Genomic DNA, 14,051 nt, shown 5'->3' with positions numbered 1-14,051 from the left:
TATCATAGAAAGGAGCAAGTAATTTCCACTAACAATACAATAGTACAAAGTGCTCCAATCATTAGAGATAAGCCTACAAAGAAAAATGAGTTGAAACATCTAGTGAGAAGAAGGATGAGATTATAGCAGTAGAGCAAGATGGAGCTCAAACTCAAACATGTCAGAATGTCACTCCTACACCTACAACAAAAATTCAAGGTGTTACTAGTAATACAAAGAAAGAGAAGGACACGACTAAAGAATCAAGTTTGACAATAAAGCTAGAGGGGCAATTAGCAATAGAAGCACTGGTAACATTACCAAAATCTGCTACTCCTCCTAGCCAAGCTCTTCAAAGGTCGTATAGAAGCTACACCATTACAATCCTCAAGGCCAAGTCCAAACACATCCAAGGAAGATGGAGCCACATCATATGGTGATGTGATCTTAGGTGAAGTGATTGTGTTGCCTAAATTTGATCTTGCAACCATCACAATTAAGCACATGGGCATTCTTCAAGAGGCTCTAGCAAAGAAGAAAAATCAAGAACTACTTAGAAGGGAGCATAGGTAGAGACAAGCCTTGATTGATATCAAAGAGATTTTTCTTGATGCATTCAATCTGTTGGCTATAGAGGAAAACAAGCCAATAATTGAACAATTAACCATTATAGTGGAGACAATTAATTAACAAACCTAGAAACAAATGTCAAATTACTTGAATGGTCTGAGAGAAAGTTTAAGAATAAAGTTAATGAAAAGATATCAAGTGTTATTGCACTGACATAGGTTGAATTAGCAACCAAAATAGAGTGTGTGAAGAAGGTACTAGAGAATATTTGTATACCAAATTGAAATACTACACTCTTTACAAGGGAAGTTAGGAGTCATGATTGAGGTATGGCTCTGATACCACTTGATGAAGTACGGCTCTGATACCACTAATGAAAGGGCCACACCACCCTTACCCACTCACAATCAAGAAAGCAACAATATGGAGACCAAGAGAAATAAAAAAAAATGCTCCACAAGCAATTTTATTATACTTGAAAATCCTTACAACACCCATAAGATGATATGATAGATATGACTTTTTCAAAAAGAATTTTACAAATTCTTCAACATAAGAGAAATCCCAAATAAGAGTCTTCACACCAAGAGCTTCACCAAGAATTTCTACTTTAAGAGCTACACCTTTAGAGCTTTCACAACTTGAAGTCTTCACACCTTCTAGCTTCTACTTCTCAAGCTTTCACTTCTCAAGATTCTCCTTGAGCTTTATTAGAAATGCTCATATGCCTTGCTTAAATAGGCACTTACCACCCCATGCATGACTTATCCACAACCTTCTAGAATTCCTCCACAACCTTCTACAACTTCCACAACCTTCTACAACTTCCACAACTTTCTATAACTTTCTAGAATTCTACCCACACACCTCGATAAATGGAATGACGACCATTTATTTTTTTATTTTTCTATTATGCCACCTATGCACCTCAAAAATAAAAATCCTCTTTTTCTTTCTTTTCTCCCTTTTCCCCTTTTTTTATATTTTTTATTATTTCTCCTCTAATTTTCATCACTTTCTCTCTCCTCCCAAAAAAAAAATTTTCCCAATAATTTTCCCATGCAAGATGCTCCTGCATCAAGTCATATCCTAAATTTGGAGATCATAATGTAAAAAAATGGCATAACTCTACTGAAGTCTCTAGCCCAAAGTGAGAAACACTTCAACACCCTCCTACAATCCCAAAGTTAGTTAGCAATATAACATGTAGATGAAGCCAACATCAGGGCTAAACTGATGTGCATCCAGTCTACATTGATTCCACACATGGAGATACTACACAAGGAATTAGCCTACACTAAAACTCTCATGATGAAAGATCCTCATCTTTCTACACTTGAAGGCTCAATATACCTTGTTGCCGAGATGGCCATCCAAATCAAGTCATTGGAGCTAGCTTGTAATAATTGGGATGCAACTCTCAAGATTATACTAGAGATCCACAAAGAATTTTTGGAAAAACACATTATTAGTGTATAACCCTTTGACTTAAGTGTCAAAAAGGGGAAGTAAGAGAAAAGGGCGAGTAAGAGAATTACAAGTAATGAGAAAGAGCATGACAGAGACAGAGACAGAGATAAACAGATAGAAACAAAGTATTAGCTCAGCTTATGCAAATTTACTCAGTAGGAGAAAGATTTTGGTTTAGATATAGAGTATAAAATAGATCATTCAACTTAGGGGGAGTTACGAAATTTTTAGGTATGATTGATAAGTCATGTGTTGCAAAATTTTGAAGTTTTAAAATTTTGTGTAGAAGCTAAATAGAAATTAGATATCCAAGTTATGTCTATAAGGATAAGATCATTAATGTATGACCAAGTATTTTTGACACTCATGTCAAAGGGGGAGATTTTTGACCTCATATTGGTTTTGACAAATGAGTGTCTATACACTTAAGTCATTATAATTCATTTACTTAGTTTATTCTGAATAAGTAACATATGTCAAGCATAACATATAAGATAGAGCATGTCGAGTAAATAGTGAGTGTCAAGCCACTCAAGTTCCAAGTCACTCAAATGCTGAGTGATTCAAGTACCGAGCACTAGGAACTTCAGATGTCAAGTAATACAATTTTGACATAGTTTTTTGTATTGGCACAAACTACTATGTAAACCATTTTTGAGCCAACTTAAGGATTGTTTTACAATCTTCGATGATAAGAAGGAATCATAATTGTGAATCCCTATGAATTACATGCATCCAATCAGAAAAAGGGAAGGTTTAAGTGGCAATATGGGTGAATCACTATTATTATTCATACCTAACCCTAAGTCACCTAGGTCTTAAGGAAGATAAACCCTAAACTTTCTAACAAATGCTAAGGTGAATTGAAGAGAGTTTGCATGCAAAAATAGAGCATTCATGGTTATTAAGGTGTTATGAATTGAGTTACATTATAGAATTAGTTAAAGGAGAATAGAGGGAAGGAATCAGAGGATAGCAGAGATACATCTAATTAGAAAGGATCAATTACACATCAGTATAGAGGTGATTTGACATCAAGCAACCGAGTGCTAACCAAAGGGTCATTGCTAAGACATTTTAATAGGTGAATTAGTTAAATCTCTTAATAGAGTAGTCTTAATAGGCTATTGTAAATCCTTTAATAGGGTGCTTACTTCATTTTAAGTTAAAGTTCTCTTACCAAGCACACTTTTAGTAGGGTGTTTAAATCCTTTAACAGAGTAAGATCTAACAATCTTGTAAGCCTTTAATAGGGCTAACCTTTCACAGGGTAGATCATGTTTCATGGTCAAACATTGTAACCTTCATTGGATACACTTTATTACTATAGTAGTGAAGATTTGTGGGTGTCATCCCCACCCAAGTTTTACCTTATCCTTAGAGGGTTTCTAGGTAACCAAATATCTTGTGTCATACATGTGTTGAATATTTTACTTTTATGCTATGGATATATATATGCTTAATTTGGTATTTCAATTTATATGCATAGATTATGAGATGGATGTGTGGTAAATATTTTAGAGGTTAAAATTTTTCACTAGTACATTTAGGTTCAATTTTTGACCTTTTATTGGTCAAATTTTCGACCCAAATTTTGACCAAATTTTGACCAATTTCGACCAACCCATTGGTCGATATTTTTCTGGTCAAAATTTTGACCAACTCATTGGTTGGTCAAATTTTGACCAATCTATTGGTTGAAAACCCACCAAAGCCATTGTCTAAGTTCATACAAGAATTGGTCAAAATTTTGGCCAATGAAGGTCAAAATTTTGACCAACAAAGGTAGAAAAAAAATTATGCATTGGTGGAAATTTTGACCAACAAAGGTAGAAAAAAAATTTAGGCGTTGGTGGAAATTTTGACCAATTAAGGTGGAAATTTTGACCAAAAAAGGTAGAAAAAAATTTAGGTGTTGGTGGAAATTTCGACCAATGAAGGTGGAAATTTTGACCAGCAAAGGTAGAGAAAAATTTAGGTGTTGGTGGAAATTTTGACTAATGAAGGTGGAAATTTTGACCAACAAAGGTAGAAAAGAACTTAGGCATTGGTGGAAATTTCCACCAACAAACGTAGAAAAAAATTTAAGCGTTGGTGGAAATTTCCACCAACAAAGGTCAAAAAAACCCAAGCATTGGTGGAAATTTTGACTAATGAAGGTGGAAATTTCCACCAACAGGTAGGTGTAAATTTTTTTCAGGCATTCTATAAAATAGTTCACATGTCTTTCCTATGATATGACATTTTACATGCATCCTACACTCTCATTCGGCTGATGATGGATAACGCGGAGTGATCTAAAACCATGATTCTAAAAAACACACACAATCAAATCCAAAATGAACTTGCACTACAAATGGATTATGGAATCTGATATTGTTAATTTTGCATCCATGTCTACCAGGACAAATATATGTTTAAGTTGTGATTGTCCTGGTAGACATGCGTGCAAATTTACCAATATCATATTTCCACAATCCATTTATAGTGCAAGTTCATTTTGGATTTGATTGTGTGTTTTTTAGCATCATGGTTTCAGATCACTTTGTGCAATCCATCATTAGTCAGATGAGAGAGTGTAGGATGCATGTAAAATGTCATATCATAGGCAAGACATGTGAACTGTTTTATAGAATGCTTGAAAAAAATTTACTATAACTAATATGAAGAATATATAATTAGTTATATGATTGAGAAAAATCATGTACGAGTGAGTTGGTTGAAATTTTGAGCAAAAAAATTTTGATCAATGAGTTGGTTGAATTTGGTCAAAATTTGGGTAAAAAATTTGACCAATAAAGGTCAAAAATTGAACCCAAATGAACTAGTGCAAGTATGCTCGCCAAGTTGACTCTTTGAGTTTGGTCATCAAGTCACCCCACCAAAGTGCCTCATCAAGGTTAGTCTTTAGGTTCGCTCATCAAGCTTGCTCACCAAGTCAGCTCACCATGTCGTCTCTCTAAGTGGCCTTGCTAAGTCAGCTCACCAACTTGCCCCACCAAGTTGCCACTTTAAGCCCACTCACCATGTTAGCTTGCCAACCCAATTCTCCAAGTCAACTCGCCAAGCTCACAATTGAAGTATGCTCACCAAGTTGACTGTACAAGTGCACTCGCCAAGTTGACTCAGAGTTCATTCATCAAGTCACCCCACCAAAGTGCCTCATCAAGGTCAATACTTAAATCTACTCACCAAGTTAGCTTACCAAGTCACCTCACCCACATGTCCCACCAAGTCCCCAAGTCCACTCGCCAAGCCGACAATTCAAGTGTGCTCACCAAGTCAACTCTTTAAGTTTTCTCACCAAGCCCATCCCCTAGGTCAACTCTCTAGGTCAGCTCGCCAAGTCACTCCCACCCAGCCACCTTAATGAGTTGAATCTTTCAGTCATCTCACCAAGTCTATTGTTCAAGTACGCACGCCAGGTCGGATCACCAAGCCAACCCAACAAGTCATGTCACCAAGTCGACTATTTGAGTACACTTACAAAGTTGACTCTTTAAGTTTTCTCATCAAGTCACCCCACCAAAGCGCCTCATCAAGGTCAGTCTTTAAGTCCACTCACCAAGTCAGCTCTCCAAGTCAACTCACCATCTTGCCTCACCTAGTAGACTTGCTAAGTCAGCTCACCAACTTGCCCCACTAAGTCGACTATTCAAGTATGTTTTCCAAGTTGACTCTTTGAGTTTGGTCATCAAGTCACCCCACCAAAGTGCCTCATCAAGGTTAGTCTTGAGGTCCGCTCATTGAGCTTGCTCACCATGTCGCATCTCTAAGTGGCCTCGCTAAGTCAGCTTGCCAACTTGCCCCACCAAGTTGCCACTTTAAGCCCACTCACCATGTTAGATTGTCAGGCTAGCTCCCCTAGTCATCTCACGAAGCTAACAATTGAAGTATGCTCACCAAGTTGACTCTCTAAGTTTGCTCACCAAGTTTTCCCCCTAGGCCAACTCTCCAGGTCAGCTCACCAAGTCACCCCCACTTGCCCCACCAACTCACCACTTTAAGTTGACTCACCATGTTTAGCTCACCAAGCCGACTCCCCTAGTTAGCTCACCAAGCCAATAATTCAAGTACACTCACCAAGTTGACTCTTTATGTTCACTTACCATGTCTACCCTGTAGGTCAACTCACTAAGTCACCCCCACCTAGTCACCTCAACAAGTCAACTCTTTAAGTCAGCTCACCAAGTTGGCTCACCCAGTGGTTTTACCACCTTGCCTCAGCAAGTTGGCTCATTATGTGTGCTTGCCAAGTTGCCCCACTAAGTTGCTTCTCTAAGCCCAGTCACCATGTTAGCTGACTTGGTCGACTCACCAAGTTGACTTTGAGTTTGCTCATCAAGTCACCCCACCAAAGCACCTCATCAAGGTCAGTCTTTGAGCCTGCTCACCAAGTCAGCTCGCCAAGTCACCTCTCCAAGTGGCCTCACTAGGTTCACTCACTAACTTGCCCCACCAAGTCACCACTTTAAGCCCACTCACCAAGCTGGCTCCCCAAGTGAACTCGCCAAGCTGACAATTCAAGTACGCTCACCAAGTTGACTCTTTAAGTTTTCTCACCAAGTCTGCCCCCTAGGTCAACTCTCCAGGTCATTTGTATCCCCTGTTGTAGGTGGACTTGATCTCTGGAAAGCTTATTTTGACTATATCTTTTATTTTCAACAATACCAATATTTTTAAATTGGCCTAGCCCCATCCTATTAGATGCTTGATCTAATGTCACTCTGCTAGTAATGAATAAGAATAGCATGTGTATTAAAGATAAATCACTTGAGCTAGAAACTGTATCCATCTTTATGAATCTAAATTATGACATAGCAAAAAGTGGAATAGTTCTAATGGAGAAATATTATGAATGAGCCAACTTCAGCATCAAATGCCTAAATAACAATCAAAGTATACCTCAAATTCATAATATTTGCAACAATATAGAGACCTTCCTCATCGTTCACTATCTACATTAGCCATTTGATTAGATTTTTTTTGAGAATTAATGGAATGGTTCTGAGACAGCAATAACCAAGAACCAACAAAGAAAAATCTAGCTAGGAAACAAACAACTAATAAAAATAATTTTGAAACTTGAAATAAAAAACAATCATTTTATCTTTGCCCCTAGATAAAGAAATAACTCTAATAGTAACAAGGATCAACATGCACTACTGCTCATATGACACAAATAAAAGAATGGATTCTCTAGAATCAAATGATTGATTGATGTCTTGCTAGTTTTAGCCTATGAGGGCTCAGTTCTATCTGTCCATTGTGAATGTGGATAAAGAATGATTTTCTTACATGCTTTGATGTACAATGATCTTGGATGATAATTGTTACATTTTGCATATATGTTTGGTGCCAATGTTTAATCTATTTGGTAATTACTTATATTATAGTAGTTCATGGTTCAATGGTTTTTAGGATACATGTCTATCATAAGTTACCTACAAAACTTTGATGCTGCTATCCTGAATGCTGCCTACTACACATGGCTTAGACACATCAACATAAGTATGTGCTTTGCCAATGCAAAAAATAATATAGCCCTTCTATTTATCTATCTATGATCTCAGTGTTACTTAAGCTTCACATCAAATGTTGGACCAAGTACTTAAAATGGTCCGTAGTGTCACCTAAATATATAATAGGGCATGTGGCCAAGTGGAGTGCATAGAGTTTGGATATGGTGTAATATTGTACAAGTGTTCTTTGGTGTTTCTTTGAGTGTTAGTTAAACTAATTGTTCTTGTTTAGGATTATTTTTTGTGTCTACTTTTCATTTATTATCTCTACAGATACTTTCTCTATGTGGTCATTTAGTTGAAATGAGATTGCTTTCTTGGGTCTTTTGACATCTTTATAAAATACTTGTTGATTTTCCACTTTGTTTTATTGCATTACTAAGAATGAGTTTTTTCTGTTATATAATAGCTCTCATTTTCTCAAGAGGGAATTGGTTCTTCAGTCAGCAAGTCTCATCAATTTTAACTTTGTCTCTTGATTGACCTTGAGATGAGCCTTTTAGATCAAACTACATATGTATGTGAAGCTATGAACAGAGCATATTTAGCATAAGTATAAGTTGAATCTGTTACAAATTTCCAAATCCAATTTTTAAGAATCTACGATAAATTTTGCTTCACAATCACTTTGGATTCATAATGGCAAAGGAGTCCCATAAATAACATCTAGAGTCTAGAAATAGAAACATCTCAACATGATAAATCATATCACCTCTGCTTATACATTAATGGTATTAATATTAAATATACAAGTGTGGCTCCTCATATTTAATTCTGAAAATAATGTCTAGTTACCAAAAATTGACATATTATGTCAACGATTAAATGGAAAACAAAGTAAGAAGGTATAGAAAATTTGTGTACCTTACAACTAGCATTAGTTGGCTAGCACACCTAAATGTATAGCTTAAAGGACTTGTATAGTTATAGCTAGCATCTTAAGATACAAAGATGCATCAATTTCCAAGGATGCTAACAAAAATTGCCAAATAAACTAAGAACAATAACTCCCACTTTCTTTGACTAATTGCATAGATGAGACTAAATTAGTATGCATGGTGTTTAAAATGTAAATCTCTTGTACACCCAAAACCAAGTAGAAAATACAAAATTTTGGGAATCCAATATGTCTAGGGACAAACACACAAACTCAAATATACTAAAATGCATTTTGTACATTACCCCACTGCTCCCATAAACAGTTTCACATCTACTTGTTTTTTGGATCTACAAACTCAAAATGTTAAATACTTGATTTTAGGTTATTGGGTGGTAGGGTGACTTATTTTGAGCTTGTCATCTTGATTCTTTGAACAATATATTTCTTTATAAAAGTTAAGACATTTTTTATTTAAAGATTTCAAATATGCAATAAAGATTAAAACAATTTCCCCTTATTATAAAGATTCATTTTCCCCCTTGTCTTTTATTATGCTTACAGATAATACTGCAAAAAGCTAATAACATCATACTTATGTTTCATTCAATCATGCTATTTTTGAATTCTATTCTTTCGTTTTGTTCATTTAAGTCCACTAGAATATTATAGATTTTGCCGAAGCAATTCTAAACAATACAACCATTGGATATATTCATAAAACCATTAAATTTCTTTTACCTTTCTATCACAATGTAGTGATGACTATACTCTTTACTTTCTGAATACCATGTAATATAAATATATTGTTTCATTTATCACCCTTCTATCATTGTGCAACTTTTCTGAATAATAAATAGTTAATGACTTTATTACCCATCTTATCTTAACTAGCCAACAATTCAATTGTTGGATGAAGTGTGAACAAAAAAATATATCATACCTTTTGGGCTTTTTTTTCCCTCCTGATTTTTAAGAGTTCACACTATTGACTTTCAGTTTTTTAAGCAGCCAATATAGCCAGATTTTTATGCAATATATCAAGCCCTTTGGATTTTAAGTTTGACAATCAATTATGAATGTCAAAATTTACATTTTTCTGTATTTCTAGGGGTTTACCAACCCATTTGCACTAGGTTTTATGAAACAACTCTTTTTCAAAATAGATTTCTTTGCCCACAGAAAATGCAAGAATTGGCTGTTGAGGATCATGAGTTATTTATTTTAACAATATAAAGAGATGTCATTTTAGTGAAGGGATTAAAAATGAAAAATCTAGAGTGGGTAGATAGTGTGATGTTTATAGTCACAATATAATTACAAAACCCACTAACAATATACAACATAATTTGTTGAACATAAAACATAATTCGTTTTAGGTAGCAATAGTTATAAAGGGAATAATTTGTCTACTTATTGGTTGGAGTAGTATATATAAGTGATCTCTACACGTTGTTTTAATCTCACAATTTGAGTATCAGTTTCTATCTCACAATTTGAGTATCAAAAGAATAATAATGGAGAAAGTTGGGGCAAGAGAGTGGAAGGTGAAGAACTCTAAACTAGTCATGGTAGCCCCTTCTCTACCTACACCCAAAACTATTCTCCCCCTCTCCTCCATTGATAACTTAGCCATGTTAAGAAGACATATCTTTACTTCCTTATTAGTTTACAATGCTCATGATAGTATTTATGTTGATCCTACAAAAACAATTAGAGAGGCTCTCTCCAAAGTGTTGGTGTATTGTTCAATAAAGTAATTATTTTGGTACTTTTCCTACTTTTCTTTTTTCTCTACCATTCTTATAGTTTGTTCAATGACCTAATCATATCGTTTATGGGTATCAGTTTTTGTATACTTCAATTTTTTAAAAATATTTTGAGCCTAGTTGACATCTTTTGCTGTATTTTGAATTATTATTTTATTTTTGTATTTTTGTTTAATTTTATTGTTAAATTATTCACAGATTGAACATAAGTTTTACTACACATTATTATATTTGAAATTATCAGCTACCATCATATTAAAACCAAAAATTGTAACATTAAGATCCTAGGTGCAAAAAGAAAACAACAGCACTCTAATGCCTTGTTTGAATTCTTGGGCTCTCTCAATTTGAGTCATGGATAGAAGATTTTCATTGATGTTACTAAATTAAGCACATTTCTTCATAATTTTTCATGGAAGAGCATTCCATAGCCTAGAAATGGCTTCATACAAAGGTTGTTTTTGAGTGAAATGGGTATGCAGATGACATATCTTTCACAAGCTTTTTTTGGAGGCTCCTGAGAACATCGACCACATAGATATAAAAGGCTCTTTATTACCATTTAAGTCCATTCACAATAACCTGATGTTTTTTCTTGTTCTTAAGCTAATATTTTTTTTTTATCCAATTCCTTTGAATCACACCATCTTTGACATAATAGCTCATCACTAGAAAGAGTTCCTTTAGTTGGTCATCCATAGATCATTGGTTACATTTTCATTCACAGTTATGTATAGCTATGCCATTATTCTTCTCTTGAATTCTTCATTTCTAATTTTCTTATTCAAGATAGTAAAGTTTTTGTCTAGAAAATATTGTGTTTGGAGTCATTGTCAATCTATGCACAAGAATTTTTATTTAGTCCCATCGATCAAAGAAAACAAAATTGTCTATCTAATTTCTGCCATCAAAATGCCATTTTTAAAATGGTTTTCATTAAGCCTAACAATTGTTGATAAGTTACCACATCCAAGAGTAGATTAGACCAAACAATTTTTAGTTCAAATCCAAAAATGATTCCACTCCTAATTCTAGAATTCCCTGGACAGAGCCCCACAAAATCCATTTGTGTTAAATTATTGATGTGACGGATTGATTGATCGAACCAAAAGTATATTGCCAATTTTGCTTCTGGTTAGACATGCTTTGAGTTGTGTAATTTTGTATTTTGCCAATGGGAAAGTGACTATAATTAATTTTGTACATTCTTTGAGTCTAAATTATATATTAGATTTCAACAATTTATTTTGTTGTTTTTAATGTAATTAAACTATTTTTAAAAAAATTATTTCATTTTCCATATCAATAGAATTTCTTGTAGAATTCATTAAGCATCAAAGTGTTGAAAAGTGGTCATTTCAAAGTGTCATTCAATATTTAAGATGTCTTAATAATTATGGACTCCAAATTATCTATACTAATAGACAAATGTATCAATAGTTGTGCACAAAGGTCCTACAGGGGAGGTGGGGGGTTGTGCAAGATACAAAGTATGTTGGGCTACTAGTGATTGCAATTCAACTGATATACTTGCTACATTTGATGATGCAATTCATGATAGTGTGGATGTGCTCTCTATGTTTCTTGGATCACCACCTTCACTAGATGCTTATTTTGATGATGCAATTGCTATTGGGTCATTTCATGCTCTAGAAAAAGGAATTGTTGTAGTTTGTTCAACTGGAAACTCTAGACCTTACTCAAATACAGTTACAAATACAGCTCCTTGGTTAATTATAGTAGTAGCAAGCACAATTGATAGAAGTTTCCCCACTTCATTGACTCTTGGAAACAATCAAACCTTCAAGGTTAAACACCCATTCATCTCTATTTAGCAAATTGTGTAAGATGTTTAATATAGTTGGATCATTCATATATAGTATCAATAATAAGAGATTTCCACAATCCAGATTGTATAGAGAAAGCTATCTCTAGATTAAATTGTGTACACAATTTTTGTACCCCACTTTTTGATTCATAATATCATGATGATGAATCATGAAATCTGATCTGAAAGATTGATACAAAAAACTTTTACATAATTTAATTTTAAACCAGTTTTCTTTCTCTACTATATTATTTTCCCTTGGCTGGGAGGCTCAGAGGAAAAGAAAATGTGGATCTTGAAGTGGATTTCATAGGTGAGGGCATTCTATTTGTGGAAGCAATGGTAGATAACACTCTTTCATCCTTGGGAGATTTGGATGACGGCAACCCATCATTTCAACATCTGCTTTATTCACTTCTACCTATTACTACTCCTATTGAGAACTTTCATCTTCTGGTTGTTCAAGTAATTCTTCGTTTTGCTTTTTTATTTATAGAAAATTTAAGGATTAAGTTTATCTCTTGTATAAAGTGTTTTATCTTTGGGGTTAGGGTTAGGGAGAAGGAATAGCTTAAACATCACACACTAAGTTTAATTCCTAGACCAAAGTGTTAAATAGTCAAAGTTGACTTTTTTATTCCAAGCTTAATTCTTCCCTGAAGAGAAGGGGGGTGGGGAGAAGGGTTATGCTTTTGCTTTCAAAAATGAGTTGGAAAGGTCATAGATGGAAGAGGAGTTTGAACAAAATGATAACACCACCAAGGTAAGGCAATCTTACTATTCATAGTTTTAGTATATTGAAACATTTGTCGACGAAACGTGTTCTAATGGGAGTTTGAACAAAATGATAACAATGTTACGATAAGTCAATTCTATTACTTACAATTTTCGTATATCAAAACATATGTTAACAATTGGTGAAGTTGAATGGTTCTTAACAAACCCACCAAGAATATTCTAATATTGCTAAGTGCAAGACTCTAAGATCGATGCCACTAACAAATTTGGTGGAATGGATACTCCTAAATCCTTGACTCTTACTATCCTATATTGAGTTGTATTGCTCTCTTACATTGGGTTTTATTATCTTGAATTTTCTTTTCCAATTTCTATATTCAAGAAAAATTTTGGATCTCCTAGTTTCTAGTATTTTTTTAGTTATCATTTTCATTACATTTGATGGATTTGTAACTTATTTATTTCAATTTATACTAATGATTTAATATATGATTTTTTAACAAGATTTGTGCATTTTTTTGTTGTTATTTCTTGTATTTACTTCATATAGGTAACTCATTTTGCATGCAGTGGTTTTGTTGTGCGAGTGAGTTTCCACCATAGTATATGTGACAGACGAGGAGTGGGTCAATTTTTTAAAGGCCTTGCAGAAATGGCAAGGGGAGAGGTTAAGCCCTCTTTAGAACTAGTATGGAATAGAGAGCTATTGAAGCCAAAAGATCCTATAAACCTCCAATTTTATCACTTTGAAACCATTATGGAGAGTGTACATAGTCCACACCAACCTCTATTGAAAGAAGATTTGGTTCAAGCCTCTCTATTTATCAAAAATGATGTAATTAAATTTATCAAAAAATACTTTATGGAAGAAATTAAAGGGTTTAAGAAAAGTTTAGATAAATGAAGATCACGGCTTAGATGTGAAACAAAGATCAATAGAAGAGAATAGGTCTCGCACCATATAAAGTATGAAACCCCTGTGAGGAAAACAGGTTACTGATAAAGTATAGTAAGCCAACTGTCATAATGGCTTGACATGAAAAAAAGCATAAAACAAATAAGAGAATCAAAGATGATATCATGCTTTCACAATAGCCCAAAAGAGATAGGGCAAAGGACTCACTTAGTATTCATTGAAAGCATGTATTTCTCAATAGATTCACAGTAAATGACTCTAAGTTTCTTTCTAGGAAAATCACTGTGATTAATTTATTTCCATCATAACAATTTTTGGTACACCCAGTTTCATAAAACTCGATGGAATACTTGAAGTGTTTTAATTTTAGGATGTTCTGAAC

The 14,051-nt window shown here is 34.3% G+C and overlaps 1 pseudogene; it reads left to right on the top strand.

Annotated features, from left to right (window-relative positions):
- Positions 1-9,935: 9,935 nt before the first annotated feature.
- Positions 9,936-13,657, top strand: LOC149577278 (taxadien-5-alpha-ol O-acetyltransferase pseudogene; annotated as a pseudogene).
- Positions 13,658-14,051: the final 394 nt, after the last annotated feature.

Source organism: Cupressus sempervirens, chromosome 1, assembly GCF_028749045.1.
Source record: "Cupressus sempervirens isolate cs-2001-9-10 chromosome 1, ASM2874904v1, whole genome shotgun sequence".
NCBI classification, from domain to species: Eukaryota; Viridiplantae; Streptophyta; class Pinopsida; order Cupressales; family Cupressaceae; genus Cupressus; species Cupressus sempervirens.
This window is presented reverse-complemented; position numbering and strand designations above follow the sequence as displayed.